Genomic DNA, 14,819 nt, shown 5'->3' with positions numbered 1-14,819 from the left:
GGCTATGGTTTTCCCAGTGGTCATGTATGGATGTGAGAGTTGGACTATAAAGAAAGCTGAGTGCCAAAGAATTGATGCTTTTGAATTGTGGTGTTGGAGAAGACTCTTGAGAGTCCCTTGGACTGCAAGGAGATCCAACCAGTCCATCCTAAAGGAGATCAGTCCTGGGTGTTCATTGGAAGGACTGATGCTGAAGCTGAAACTCCAATACTTTGGCCACCTGATGTGTAGAACTGCCTCATTGGAAAAGACCTTGTTGCTGGGAAAGATTGAGGGCAGGCGGAGAAGGGGATGACAGAGGATGAGGTGGTTGGATGCCATCACCAACCAACAGACATGAGTTTGAGCAAACTCCAGGAGATGGTGAAAGACGGGGAAGGAAGCCTGGCATGCTGCAGTCCATGAAGTCTCAAAGAGTCAGACGTGACCGAGCGACTAAACAACGATAACCCCGAAACGACGTGAGCTGCCAGTGGTGGCGGTATTGGCCAAAGGAGAACCAGGGGGCTTTTTCCCATAGAAGGAAGGTGGATGCTCTGTAAACAAAATCTGTGGCTGCTGTGACACACAGTAGGTGCTCAATATACTTCAGCTATTAAAGGGAGCCCTTGACCAAAAGTTAGAGACCTTTGGGGATTATTGAAGCTCCAGAATCATACCGTTAAGCTGGTGGTTCTTTATCTTAAAATTCTTCCATCCATGAACCACACTTTTAGAACTGCTGATTCAGTTGATTGGAGTGGGGGTGTGCCCAGCACTGGGTGTTAAACGCACCCAGGAGAACTTAATGTATGGGGCTGAAAACTGCTGCTTTAAGCTAATCCATATGCTTGGCTGGTGCCCACAAAGCTCATAACCATGGCACCACCTCCTTGGTTTAAGACCCAAGGAATTGTTATATAATTTTATATATATAAGTAATGATTATATGTGACTCTTCAATGCAGAATTTGAAAATACCTTCACATTATTTCTTCCAATGCCCCATCTGCTGAAACAGGACTTTGGTGGCAGCTAAAAAAATGCAAAGTGGATCACGACTTGGGTGTGTGAGTGTGTGTGTGAGTGTGTGAATGTGTGAGTGTGTGTGTGTGTCCTTTGTGATTTTACAAAGCCTTGCTTTGGGTGGTTAAATCAGCAACACAGATAGGAACTTAACAAATGCTGAGTCATCCGCCTCTTTGTTATTTCAACTTGCTTCCCCTCTCCCCTACCTCATGTAAACACCGGATGAAAAGTTGTGGGTATTTGACATCACCAAGACAGATGGGTGGACGTCCTCTGTCTCCAGGGACAGTATCCTGAGAAGGATACAGTGTCCTCTCCGTGCCTCACTGCAGCCAAGAATGCACAACTTACACCTAATTGGACAATCACAATCAGAGGAACATTCTGTTACAGTGGGGCAGAGGGCAGGGGAAGGACTGCGGTCTTCAAAAATGCTAATCTCACAAAAGACAAAGAGAAGCTGTGGAAATGTTCCAGGTCCAAGGAAGCTAAACAAACATGACAATTAAGTGCACACCCTGGCCCTAGACAGGAGCCTGTGCTGGAGGGGGATGTCAAAAGGAACAGGATAAGGCTGACTGATCAAAACTGGAATCTGGATGGTAAGTTAGACTGTTACATCAGGATAAATGTATTGAGTTTTGAAATCTATTGTGGCTACGTAAGAGAGAATCCCCATTCTTAGCAAATGTATACATGGAGTATTTGAGAGTCAAGGGCCATGATGAGTGTAACAGTCACGAATGGCTTAGGAAGAAATTGTGTGTGTATGTGTGTGTGGAGAGAGACCAAACAAGCAAATAGAGTAAAATGTTAATAATGTGAATAGGTAAATACATAAAGGGAAAAAGGTAATCTACATTATTTCTCTATTTGCAACTTGGTGAATAAATTTAAATTATTTTCAAATTAAAGGTAGTTTAAAAGCTGGAGACAGAGAAAAACTATAAAAATAAACAGCATTCATTTAGTTGAAATGTGGAAATACACTTCATGACTCATGAAGATTAAGAATTCCAAACACACGCACACACGAACACACACACGCACACCCCATATATCAAAGCTCACACCTCGTACTAATAAAATGAAGCGTCCCTGCGTGCACCCATGATAATTCGATAGTCAAAATGTGAGGTTCCTTCCTAAACATTTTCATAAACTCCTAGATTATGGGGTTTACCGGAAGCTGCCAGATGGTACAGCCACACCCCAACGGTTTCTCAGGACTTGAAATTTCTGAAATACAGACTCTTGAAAGTCCCTTGGACTGCAAGGAGATCCAACCAGTCCATTCTAAAGATCAGCCCTGGGTGTTCTTTGGAAGGAATGATGCTAAAGCTGAAACTCCAGTACTTTGGTCATCTCATGTGAAGAGTTGACTCATTGGAAAAGACTCTGATGCTGGGAAGGATTGGGGGCAGGAGGAGAAGGGGACAACAGAGGATGAGATGGCTGGATGGCATCACTGACTCAATGGACGTGAGTCTGAGTGAACTCCGGGAGTTGGTGATGGACAGGGAGGCCTGGTGTGCTGCGATTCATGGGGTTGCAAAGAGTCAGACACGACTGAGCGACTGAACTGAACTGAAGTTACACTGAATGACATACAGAAATACTCCTTCTATTTAAAGCTCCCCAATGGTATTCACTGCCCTACAGAGTAAAATCCAAACTCTTAACCTCTGGCTCATGAAGCCCTACGGGCTTCCCAGGTGGCGCTAGCAGAAAGAATCCTCCTCCCAATGCAGGAGACGAGAGAGACGTGGATTTGATCCTGGGAAGAGGGAACGGCACCTGACCCCAGTGTTCTTGCCTGGAGAATCCCATGGACAGAGGAGCCTGGTGGGCTACAGCCCACAGGGAAGCAAAAAGTCGGACACGACTGCAGCAGCTTAGTGCACACACACAGGCACCTACACCTACACCTATAGGTATCTTGTCTTTATTTTTTTGGTGGTACCACTCAGCTTCCAGAATCTTAGTTCCCCAACCAGGGATGAAACACAGGCCCCCACCAGTGGAAATGTGGAGTCTTAACCACTGAATCACCCGGGTCTGAATCCCTGGTCTCTTTTATTTGTCAGGCTTCATCTCAAAGACTCCCCCATATTAACCTGATTTCTAGAACGTGCTGAGGGCTTTCTGACCTCAGGGCCATTGCATCCGCTGTTCCTGTTCCTAGAAAACTCATATCCAGTTCTTCACAGAACAGCATCCATCTTCTAAGACCATTTCAGTCTCAACTCAGCTGTCGCCCAGCTCTCTCTATTTACCATGGAAATGACCACTAAGTGGGTTGACTTTAAAATCCTTACAAACATACTAGAGAAAACTCACCCAAACATTCCCCACTCTGCTCAGTCTCTGGGCACTTCTTTTCTCTTCTGCCCCAAAGAGACCGTGTTAAATGACTCAACCCCTCACTTCTTTGGGGTTATCACCTCCTCAGAGAGTTCTTCCATCACTGTTCTTTCCTTTGCTTTATGTTTTTCTCTATTTGAAATATTTATGATTTATTTAATTGGAGTATAATTGCTTTACAGTGTTGTGTTAATTTCTGCTGGGCAACAACATGAATCAGCTCTAGGTACACATATCTGCTCCCTCTTGAGCCTCCCTTCCGTTATTCCGCCGATCCCACCCCTCCGCGTCATCACAGAGCACAGAGCCGAGCTCCCTGTGTTATAGAGCAGCGTCCCACTAGCTGTCTAGTTATCATGAACTGAAGTGAAAGTGAAAGCTGCTCAGTCCTGTCCGACTCAGTCCGTGGACTTCTCCAGGCCAGAATCTTGGAGTGGGCAGCCTTTCCCTTCTCCAGGGGATCTTCCCGACCCAGGGATCGAACCTGGGCCTCCTGCGCTGCAGACGGATTATGATAGTGTTCATGTCAGTCCTGCTCTTTCAATTCCTCCCGCCCTCTTCTCCCCTCGCCCACCATGTGCACAAGTTAATCCTGCTTTATTTTTCTTCATAGCATTTATTACTGTCTGACCACACACACAGCGTATATATCTGACAAATATAATCTACATATTTTTCTGCTTATCAGTACAACTTGCCAACCCCAAGCCTCCAATGGACTGTAAACTCCACGAGGGCAGAAAGTTTGTGTGTTTTTTATCACCACTAAATCCCAGGAGCTAAAGCAAGCCTGGTATAATGGTCACTCTAAAATTTTTCTTGAATAAATCGGTGAACAAACGAGCAGGACTGGATACAGAGCTGGCACTCCATAAGTGAATGTAGAAAAAAAAAAAGTAGGAAAAAAAATAAGTGAATGTAGAAAAGAAGAAGAAAAGTGGAAGAGTCCAAGTGCCTGAATTCAAGACTTAATATTAAAGCTACAGTAACCAAGACAAGATTTTTATTGATGTAAGAAGAGATTTGTAGGTTAATGGAACATCCAGAGAAATGCCCACAAAAATATGGTCAGTTGATTTATAAAAAGGCATCAACTTAATTTAATGGAGAGGTGATAGGCTTTTTGACGAACAATGCTATTGGATATCCACATGAAAATAACAATGAACCTTGACCTTTCCTCAGAGTATACATGAAAAATTAGTTTAAAATGGACCAAAGAGCTAATGGACCTAAACATGAGAGAGAAATTTATAAAACTTTTAGGAGAAAAGTCTTTACAACCTTCAGTTCAGTTCAGTTCAGTCGCTCAGTCATGTCCGACTCTTTGCGACCCCATGAATCGCAGCACGCCAGGCCTCCCTATCCATCACCAACTCCCGGAGTTTACCCAGACTCACGTCCATCGAGTCGGTGATGCCATCCAGCCATCTCATCTTCTGTCCTCCCCTTCTCCTCTTGCCCCCAATCCCTCCCAGCATCAGAGTCTTTTCCAATCGGTCAACTCTTCGCATGAGGTGGCCAAAGTACTGGAGTTTCAGCTTTAGCATCCTTCCTTCCAAAGAAATCCCAGGGCTGATCTCCTTCAGAATGGACTGGTTGGATCTCCTTGCAGTCCAAGGGACTCTCAAGAGTCTTCTCCAACACCACAGTTCAAAAGCATCAATTCTTCGGTGCTCAGCCTTCTTCACAGTCCAACTCTCACATCCATACATGATCACAGGAAAAACCATAGCCTTGACTAGACGAACCTTTGTTGCCAAAGTAATGTCTCTGCTTTTGAATATGCTATGTAGATTGGTCATAACTTTCCTTCCAAGGAGTAAGCGTCTTTTAATTTGGCAAATATTCCTTGAGGTACAAAATCTTTCATATAAAAGAAAAAAATTGATAAATTAATCATCATAAAAATTAAAAACTTGATCTTCAAAAGACCCTATTCAGTTCAGTTCAGTCACTCAGTCGTGTCCTACTCTTTGTGACCCCATGAACCACAGCACGCCAGGCCTCCCTGTCCATCACCAACTCCCAGAGTCCACCCAAACCCATGTCCATTGAGTCAGTGATGCCATCCAGCCATTTCATCCTCTGTCGTCCCCTTCTCCTGCCCTCAATCTTTCCCAGAATCAGGGTCTTTTCCAATGAGTCAGCTCTCTGCATCAGGTAGCCAAAGTATTGGAGTTTCAGCTTCAGCATCATTCCTTCCAAAGAAATCCCAGGGCTGATCTCCTTCAGAATGGACTGGTTGGATCTCCTTGCAGTCCAAGGGACTCTCAAGAGTCTTCTCCAACACCACAGTTCAAAAGCATCAATTCTTTGGCACTCAGCTTTCTTTATAGTCCAACTCTCACATCCATATATGACCACCGGAAAAACCACAGCCTTGACCAGTCGGACCTTTGTTGGCAAAGTAATGTCTCTGCTTTTGAATATGCTGTCTAGGTTGGTCATAACTTTCCTTCCAAGGAGTAAGCGTCTTTTAATTTCATGGCTGCAATCACCATCCACAGTGATTTTGGAGCCCAGAAAAATAAAGTCTGACACTGTTTCCACTGTTTCCCCATCTATCTGCCATGAAGTGATGGCACCAGATGCCATGATCTTCGTTTTCTGAATGTTGAGCTTTAAGCCAACTTTTTCACTCTCCTCTTTCACTTTCATAAACAGGCTCTTAAGTTCTTCTTCACTTTCTGCCATAAGGGTGGTATCATCTGCATATCTGAGGTTATTGATATTTTTCCCAGCAATCTCGATTCCAGCTTGTGCTTCCTCCAGCCCAGTGTTTCTCATGATGTACTCTGCATATAAGTTAAATAAGCAGGGTGACAATATACAGCCTTGACGAACTCCTTTTCCTGTTTGGAACCAGTGTGTTGTTCCATGTCCAGTTCTAACTGTTGCTTCCTGACCTGCATACAGGTTTGTCAAGAGGCAGGTTAGGTGGTGTGGTATGCCCATCTCTTTCAGAATTTTCCACAGTTTATTGTGATGCACACAAAGGCTTTGGCATAAAGCAGAAAAAGACCCTATTAAGAAAATGAAAAACAAGCCACACGTGGGGAAAATATTTGCAAAACATATATCTGAGGAAAGACTTGAATCTAGAACACATAAAGAATGCCTGTATTCTAGATATAGGAGTAGTAAGAAGACATTTTTTCCCCAATGGGAAAAATGTTTAAGCAGACGCTTCACCAAAGAAGGAATAACAACATCAAAGAAACACATGTACAGATACTAAGCATCATTCGTCATTGGGAAATACACATTGAAACCACAATGCACATTACCACACACCTGCTATAATGGTTAAAAGTTAAAGATTGATAATCCAGTGGCCGGCAAAGATGCAGAGCAGTTGGACATTCCCTACAGGGCCGATAGGAATGCAAAATGGTGCGGCCACATCGTCTAATGGTTTACTGATTCTTTAAAGTGAAACGTACTCTTAGCTTGGGACCAAAAGTTAAAGATTGATAATCCAGTGGCCGGCAAAGATGCAGAGCAGTTGGACGTTCCCTACAGGGCCGATAGGAATGCAAAATGGTGCGGCCACATCGTCTAATGGTTTACTGATTCTTTAAAGTGAAACGTACTCTTAGCTTGGGACCAAAAGTTAAAGATTGATAATCCAGTGGCCGGCAAAGATGCAGAGCAGTTGGACGTTCCCTACAGGGCCGATAGGAATGCAAAATGGTGCGGCCACATCGTCTAATGGTTTACTGATTCTTTAAAGTGAAACGTACTCTTAGCTTGGGACCCAGCAATCCCACTCCAAGGTGTTACCAAGGAGAAATAAAATCATGCGTCTATACAAAAACGTGTGCTCAATCTTTCATAGCCGTTCTCTTTATAATAGCCCCGAAGTGGAAATAACCCAGTGTCCATTTACTGATGAGTGAATAAACAAATCGTCGTACCTCCCTATAATGGAATATTACACAGCAGAGTAAGGGGAGGGATTACTAATACACTCAAGAACAAGGGTGAATCTCAAAAACGTGTTCAGTGAAAGTATGTAATTCGTTTATGTGAAATTCTAGGGCAGGCAAAGCTTTGGAAACAGAAAGCAGATCAGTGCTGGCTAAAGGCTGTAGTGGTGATTGGAGGGTCGTATGTCTTGGTCAGAATTCAAATCAATGATTAACACAGGTGCATTGCATTCTGTGTATGATGCCCCAGTAAAACACAAGCATGCTGGATGAAGAAAGCAACGTATTACTATCAAGTGTGATATTTCTTCACTTTCCACCTCCAGAAAGTGCCAGCCTCAGCAGCCACTGCTTGTCTGCGTCCACATTCTTGTGGAGCTGCTGGGTCACCATAACCTCCTCTGGTGTTGCCAGAGGACAGATAATAACGATGACTAATGTTCCCGTGGTGAGCCAGGCGCTGAGGCTGGCCTCCTCATCCATAAAATGGGATCGTTGCAGTGCCTGCCCCATCGGCTTGTTTGGAGGAAGGTGAGAGGAAGTCATCGTATTAAGTATGACTTGGTTGATGCTCAGCAAATATTAGCAAGCACCATACAAATTATAGGCTGGGCACATATTAATATTAATGTGCCCGGTCCTGGACTTAAGCTCTTTGGAGACATGATTCCATTTCACCCTCACAGGGCAGGGCTTCTTCTGAGTTTCCTCTTACAGATCAGACGGAAGATCAGAGCAGAGAGGGGATAAAAGTTTACACAGCTGATAAGTGATCAGAGTTGGGATTCAAATCCAGACCTGCCTGACGGCACGCTCAGAAGTGCTGCAGGAATCCAGTTCTGATCATCGCTGCTCTCCTTCTCTTCTTTAGCTTCTGTTCTTGACTCACCAAGGAGTCCTGTATCATTAGATCCTCCAATGACCCCTCTGGCCACTGAGTCCTCTGCCCACCTCTGTGGCACATCCTTTCTTAGTGTCTTGCTAAAAGAACATCAAATTAGCTGGGAAGCAGTGGTCATTCAAAGAGCCTTCCCGGACCTCTCTCCATGTCCTTTCACTGCTGTGTTTCGTCATCGCATTTACCCTCTCAGTATAGTGTCAGTTTTGCATAGTATCTTTTTTGCAGGCTGTCAACACACACACACACACACACACACACACACACACACACACTTCCTGATCCTTATCACCCACCCCGCTGGCAAAGGCTGAATCTATGTGGAATGTTGTTTTTTTTTTTTCTCCTGCCCCTAGTACTTAGATTCTTCACAAGAAACTGGTGTAATCATAAAACTTTAGAAGGAACTTGTAAGGCCCTCATCCAGTGCTTTTTCATAGATGGGGAAATCCAGAGAGGTTAAATGACTTCCCCAAGACCACACAGCTGGTTGGAACAAAGCCACAGAGCAAGCGTTGGGTTCCTCTGGGCTCCCATCGAGTGGCGGTTCTGCTGCTCCTCCCTGCTCTCACCTCCAGGCCTAAGAAGGCAAGAGGCACAAGACACAACTGAGTCATTCTTAATCTTAGTTTTTAAAATTATTTTAATAATTTGAAAACTATGAGAGTGAGATGGAGGGCTGGAGCGAGGTGTCTAAGGGACATTTGAACACCACCACCTGTGCCCCATCCAGAGACCATGCTGGCTGTAGTTCATTCTGAGATATGGTGTCTTACAAACCCTGCAATGCTGTACACAACGCAACGTCACTGTGGTGGACAGTAATTAGTGTGTTTGTTACTAATACTAATACATAATTAGTATTCAAGTTCTTATTTCATTCACTGTAGACATTGAAAATATTCCCTAATTTTTGGTGGCCTTTGTCAGTTCTTCATTTTTATTTCTTGAGATGCTGGAAGTCTCATCAAACAGGCACAGGCTGGGCCTCTCCCAGACTCTCTGTGGTCCCAAGTCCCATACCTCTTTAGTGTCCACATTCTTCAAGATAGATTCCCATCAAACTCACTCCTGGGGGGCACACAGCTCTCTGGAAGGCTTCAAAAGACAGACAGTCTTCTCAGGCACAAGCTCTAACAGGAGGTGATGGTTATGCAACTGGCTTACACAATTTCCCTTTTGCATCTCTAGACATCTCAGCCTCGTCCCTGGTTGTGCGCTGTGGATGACTTGGCGTGAAGCATTATCTTTACAAGAAAAACAAGGCCTGTTCCCCTGGTGACGAAACCAGCACTCCCTCAGTGGGCAGCTGTGGGAAGTGGGTGCCGGTTATGCTCAGGCCTCGAGATTACAAGGCAACATCCCACATGTCAGAGCATTACGTAGAGGCCCACTGGGGATAGATATTTGGGAGTGTGTGTGTGTCATAAACTCAAAATCTGGGTGAAGAGCCAGCCCAAAGTGGCAGAAAGAATGATTAGCCAACCAGTGACTCAAAGGGTGAGTGTGTATTTCTGGGATGAAAACTGATTGTTTAAGAAATTCTTTGTAGTCATCACAGATATCAGTGTTTGACAGCACTGACTGGTCCCAACTTACGCCAAAAATGACTGTCAGTAGCAGTCAGAATACCATTCCGTTTCCCCTTGAACAAACTATGGCTGAAGCAGCCCAATTTCTTAGAATGAAAGTCTGTCCTTAGCACTTAATTCTTGTGGATTTCCTCTGTTGCAGAATTTGGTTACTAACCAAGATAAGCATTTACCTCTCCATTTGGAGTTCAGATCAGATGGAGGAGGGTGTAATAGCAAGACCACTGCAGCCGCAAGCAACAGCAGCATCTGTCAATCTGCTTTAGGAATAAAAAGGAATTCATTGTTGTCGTCACTGACACATCCAGATTGACTTCTGACTTCGGGCACAGCTGGGTCCAGGCATCCGGTGTAGTCAGCAGGCGCACGCCATTCTGCATTTCTCGGCTCTCTTTTCCTCTATGTTGTTGTCATCTTCAGGTAGACTCCTTCCATTGGACTGGACAGTGGTCATCTCTAGCTTCAGGCCTAAACGATCCTCATGGCTGGCGAGTCCAAAGTAAACACGTGTGAACACACACCTGTCCTAAGACCTCTAACAAAAGTCCCAGGTGCGAATCTGACTGACCACATGCTTGAGGCACATACACAATCCAGAACGCATGCTTTCTTAGCTGGCCATTCCATGCATATCCAGTTGTTTAGCACTACAAACCAGGAAAAAAAATGTGAGTGTTAGCTGCTCAGTAGTGTCCAACTCTTTATGACCCCATGGACTGTAGCCCACCAGGCTCCTCTGTTCATGGGATTCTCCAGGCTAGAGTACCGGAGTGGGTAGCCATTCCCTTCTCCAGGGGATCTTCCCCACCCAGAGAGCGAACCCAGGTCTCCTGCACTGCAGGCAGATTCTTTATGACTGAGTCACCAGGGAAGCCCTTTTTAAAGCAGACTGACAAGTCAGTTCTTTTCTAGGTCTCCTTAGACATTCATGTAAGGTTACTCTGGAGTAGAGAGGTGACTATGTCTTTGAACACCAGATGCACTATAGTTGGCTTATCTCTAGGAGCCACCGTCTAAGAAAACACTATGAATCTGTAGACCGTGTTTATACCCCAAGGAGCCAGGGGGCTCTCCCTTCCTCTGGGAAGAACAGGCATGTCCTCCCAGCGCAAGTTCCCTTGAGCTGGAACCACCATCTCCAGCATCACACACACTGTCATTTGCTCCCCCTGTGACTATCCCTGGCCAAGCTGGGGTCAGAATGATGCAACGCCTCTACATTGAGGAGAAGACTGTGAGAGAAGTAAGAGAGGGGAAAAGGCTTGAGTGAACTCTGAATTTCTACCTGCCACTCTGCTCCAGGAGAAGGCAATGGCACCCCACTCCAGTACTCTTGCCTGGAAAATCCCATGGAGCCTGCTGGGCTGCAGTCCATGGGGTCACTAGGAGTCAGACACGACTGAGTGACTTCACTTTCACTTTTCACTTTCATGCATTGGAGAAGGAAATGGCAACCCACTCCAGTGTTCTTGCCTGGAGAAACCCAGCGACAGAGGAGCCTGGTGGGCTGCCATCTATGGGGTCGCACAGAGTCGGACATGACTGACAAGACTTAGCAGCAGCAGCAACAACTCTGCTCCATGCCAGCAACACAGAGCCTCCTTTTGTGGGTAAAACCAATCCTTGCCCTGAGCACTTGGTTCCTGAAGCTGGAGGCCAGGGGATCCTGCTGGCAGTCCTGAGTCCAGGGAGCCAACAGGTCCAGCACTAGGCCAGGAAAAAGAGTCAAAATGACGTTTCTACTCTGCCTCCTTCCTTTAGAAGGAAACTGTCCCTGACGTGGGTGCTTCATCTTAATAAGTCATATGCAGTAGACTTCAGGCCTTGAGAAAATCTTAGCACTGGCTAACTTGATCAGCAATAACAGAATTTCTTGGAGCCCCCAAAAAACTTTGATGTATGAATTCCCACTTTCATTCCTGCACCCCCCCCTCCTCTTAGCCTTTAATACATTTTTGTAAATGATGATAAAATTTTTTAAAAAACAGAGAGTGAAGCCCTCCTGGAGATCCTGCCCAGTCCTTTTTTTTTTTTTTTTTTTTTTTTAAGTTTACAGTAGTCAGAATCACAGTTGAGGGTTAGGATATTCATCCAAACCAAATCTAAGCTCTTTTCATCCTAGGTCAGACCCAGGCTGAACCCCCGCCCTTGTTCTAATTATGAACTTTCTGACCCAGCTCCAGACATAGGATTAAAGCTGCTTTGGAGTCTGAACTCTGCTCCACTCGAACAATCTGGGCATTTCCTTCTCTCATTTCCTCAGAATCTGCTTGGGAGTGTCCGGGAGAAGGTTGTCACAAACAAACTTGTCCTAAAAATAATCAAATAAATGGAGAGCAGGTCCATTTCCGGAATTTGAATTTTTGTATGCTAGGAAAGAAACCCAAGGGGATAAGGAGCAGAGAGAAGTCAGGTGAATCCAATATTACCAGGTCCACCTACTTCTAGTTCTCTCCTCTGGGACTCGTTGCTCCTAACAATGGCCCTTTTTAACTGCAAACACAGAAGGACTAACCTTTTTCTAGCCTGCCAGTGAGAACCATCAGCATATATTGGTAAGTAGTTCCGTACTAAGTTCACTTGGAAAGGATACCATCTCAAGCCTGGACAAAGCTCATATTGTCATGGTCCAGTTCCAGTTATTTTAGGCAAAGAAGGGGAATTTCCACTCCTCCCTCTAATCAGCCATGAGCACTCTGCCCTGAGTAACCACTTCCTTAGAATCTGTCAGAGTCCAAGTCATTTAACAGGAAGAGAAAATCCCCTGATACTATGCACAGAATTCCTAGCTCGGCCAGTCACTATAAGAACGTATCCGTGAGCTCATGCAGGAGCAAAGATGTGACCTCATTCAGTGGAAGGAATGCAAGAGAGCTGATTCTAAAAGAAAGGTCTGAGATGGGGCAAAACACGCCATTTAATGTCAATGTTGATGATGACCATGACTCTCACCATGGCAGACTCGCCCTGTGCCAGGCACTGGTTCATCTGTACCGTTCTCGTACTGGTCTGACCTGCGAGTCTACAGTGTTTAAGGCTGTTTTTAAAGAGTCAGTTAACGAATATTAGGTGGTGAGAGGTATGACAAAAATCCAAAGTAATATGCAAATGACAATGGAGAAACGGTGAACTGGACAACACCACTTCTCAAAATGAAAACAAAACAGAACATACCACCACCATGAAGAAAGTAAAAAAGAAAAAAAATTTACCATACATTCAACTTTCCTTAAAGGGAGCCAGACACTTGATGTTTGTAAAATATCTTACGAGCATTAACTCTAATACTCACAAAAACCCTATGAATTAAGAAATATTTTTTATCCCCAATTTACAGATGAGGAAACTGAGGCTTAGGAACACCAAGCGACCGGCTCACGGTGGCCTGGCCCCAGGGACCAGGCTAGGACCCACTAGACCCCAGAAGCCCGGGCAGATGCTAACGGTGGTGTCATCGGCGCTTGTGCCACGCTCAGGATTAGGTCGTCGGGGTGATGCCAGTCACTCCTCTGGGCAAAGGAAATGCCACGAGTCACTGGGAAAGAAGCCACTTCCTGTCCCTGCAGAACGAAAACAGCCCCGTCAAGGTCCTCGCCATCCCTGGGTCCAGCCTCTAAGCTAAATGACTTATCCTTGAACTGACAGATGACGAGTTAGTCACCTCGGCTCTGCGCCTCTCCCTGTTCCTGTAAGCAGCCTAGTCTCGTGGGTGGTTAGGGCACAACCTCAGAGCATCGCCAGGCACGGTGTACAAGGCTGGAGCTGTCGCCTCCCAGCTCCCAACAGGCAGAGCACCTGCCCAGCCGCTGTGTTGCTCATGGCAGCTTCAGCTGCTCCTCCTTGGAGCTGCCATCAGCGCGAAAGGTGCTAGCTCACCTGGGGGACTGTCCCCCCACCATGGGACCGCTCACAGCCAGTAACCAACTGAGCAGCTCAGGGTGTGAAGGGACAGCCCCTCTGCCTCCAGGTGACACTGTGGTGCCATGGGTGGCTCCGAGGTTCCAGCGGGATAGGGAGGAAGGTGGACCGCAGCTAAGACAACCTCGGCTTAAACCCCTCCCTGTCCTGTCCGGCTGCCCTGCCCCACCTCGCCCGGCTAAATCCCGGGCATCCAAATCTACCTCCCTACTTCTGCTTCTAGAGACCCACTATGTGCCAAAGCAGCAGGTCCTTGAACTTGAGGAGAAAGAAACTGGAGGAAACTGGAGTTACATAAACCCACACACAATGAGATAAGGATTGTAACAACACCTGCCTTCCTTTTTACCGCCTTTCTTCTATTACAGTACTTACATGTGCCGAGTCCTACGCTGAACGCTACTCAGGCATGGTTCTATTTGATTCAGAGAGCAGACTCACATGGTGGGCACTCCAGTACTCCTCTTTCAGAGTCAAGAAAAGTGATGTTCAGAAGGGTTAATTAACTGGTCTGGGGTCACACAGCCAGCTCAGACCTCTCAGACTCTCCCAGGCTTCCTGGGCTCTGTTTATATAAATAAAGTTTTATTGAAACACAGCCATGCACATTATTTACATATTGTCTGTGACTGCCTCCAACCTACCAAGGCAGAGTTCAGCAGTTGACACAGACCAACACGCCCCAGAATATTTACAATCGGTCTCTTTGTGGAAAATTTGCCAACCCTTACTCTACATGATGTCGGTGTTGTTGGTTAGCCTCAGATACAATGTGAATTCCCTTCCCTTCAAATCAAGGTCCCCCCTACAGTGTGGTTTAGAGCAGACACTTTCTCACCCCAGGGCAGGGAGAAGCTGACCCACTCTATTAAGTTCTCATGCAACACTCACTGAAGAACAAAATCACATCATCTGTTTGGCTTGCATTTCTCCTCCTGTTTCACCTACTAACTCTTGGGAAGGAATTCTATCATTTCCTCCATAGATTAAGCCTGCAGACACCCACAAGGAAGTTTCCTCTTGAGATCTCACTCTGGAATTCTCACTGTTCAAATATATCCCATACCTTTTGAACCACTCCCAGCTCCCCAAGAAGGTCCTCTTCTA

The sequence above is a fragment of the Bos indicus genome, chromosome 13 (assembly GCF_029378745.1).
Source record: "Bos indicus isolate NIAB-ARS_2022 breed Sahiwal x Tharparkar chromosome 13, NIAB-ARS_B.indTharparkar_mat_pri_1.0, whole genome shotgun sequence".
Taxonomy (NCBI): domain Eukaryota; kingdom Metazoa; phylum Chordata; class Mammalia; order Artiodactyla; family Bovidae; genus Bos; species Bos indicus.
Note: the sequence above shows the minus strand (reverse complement) of the source record.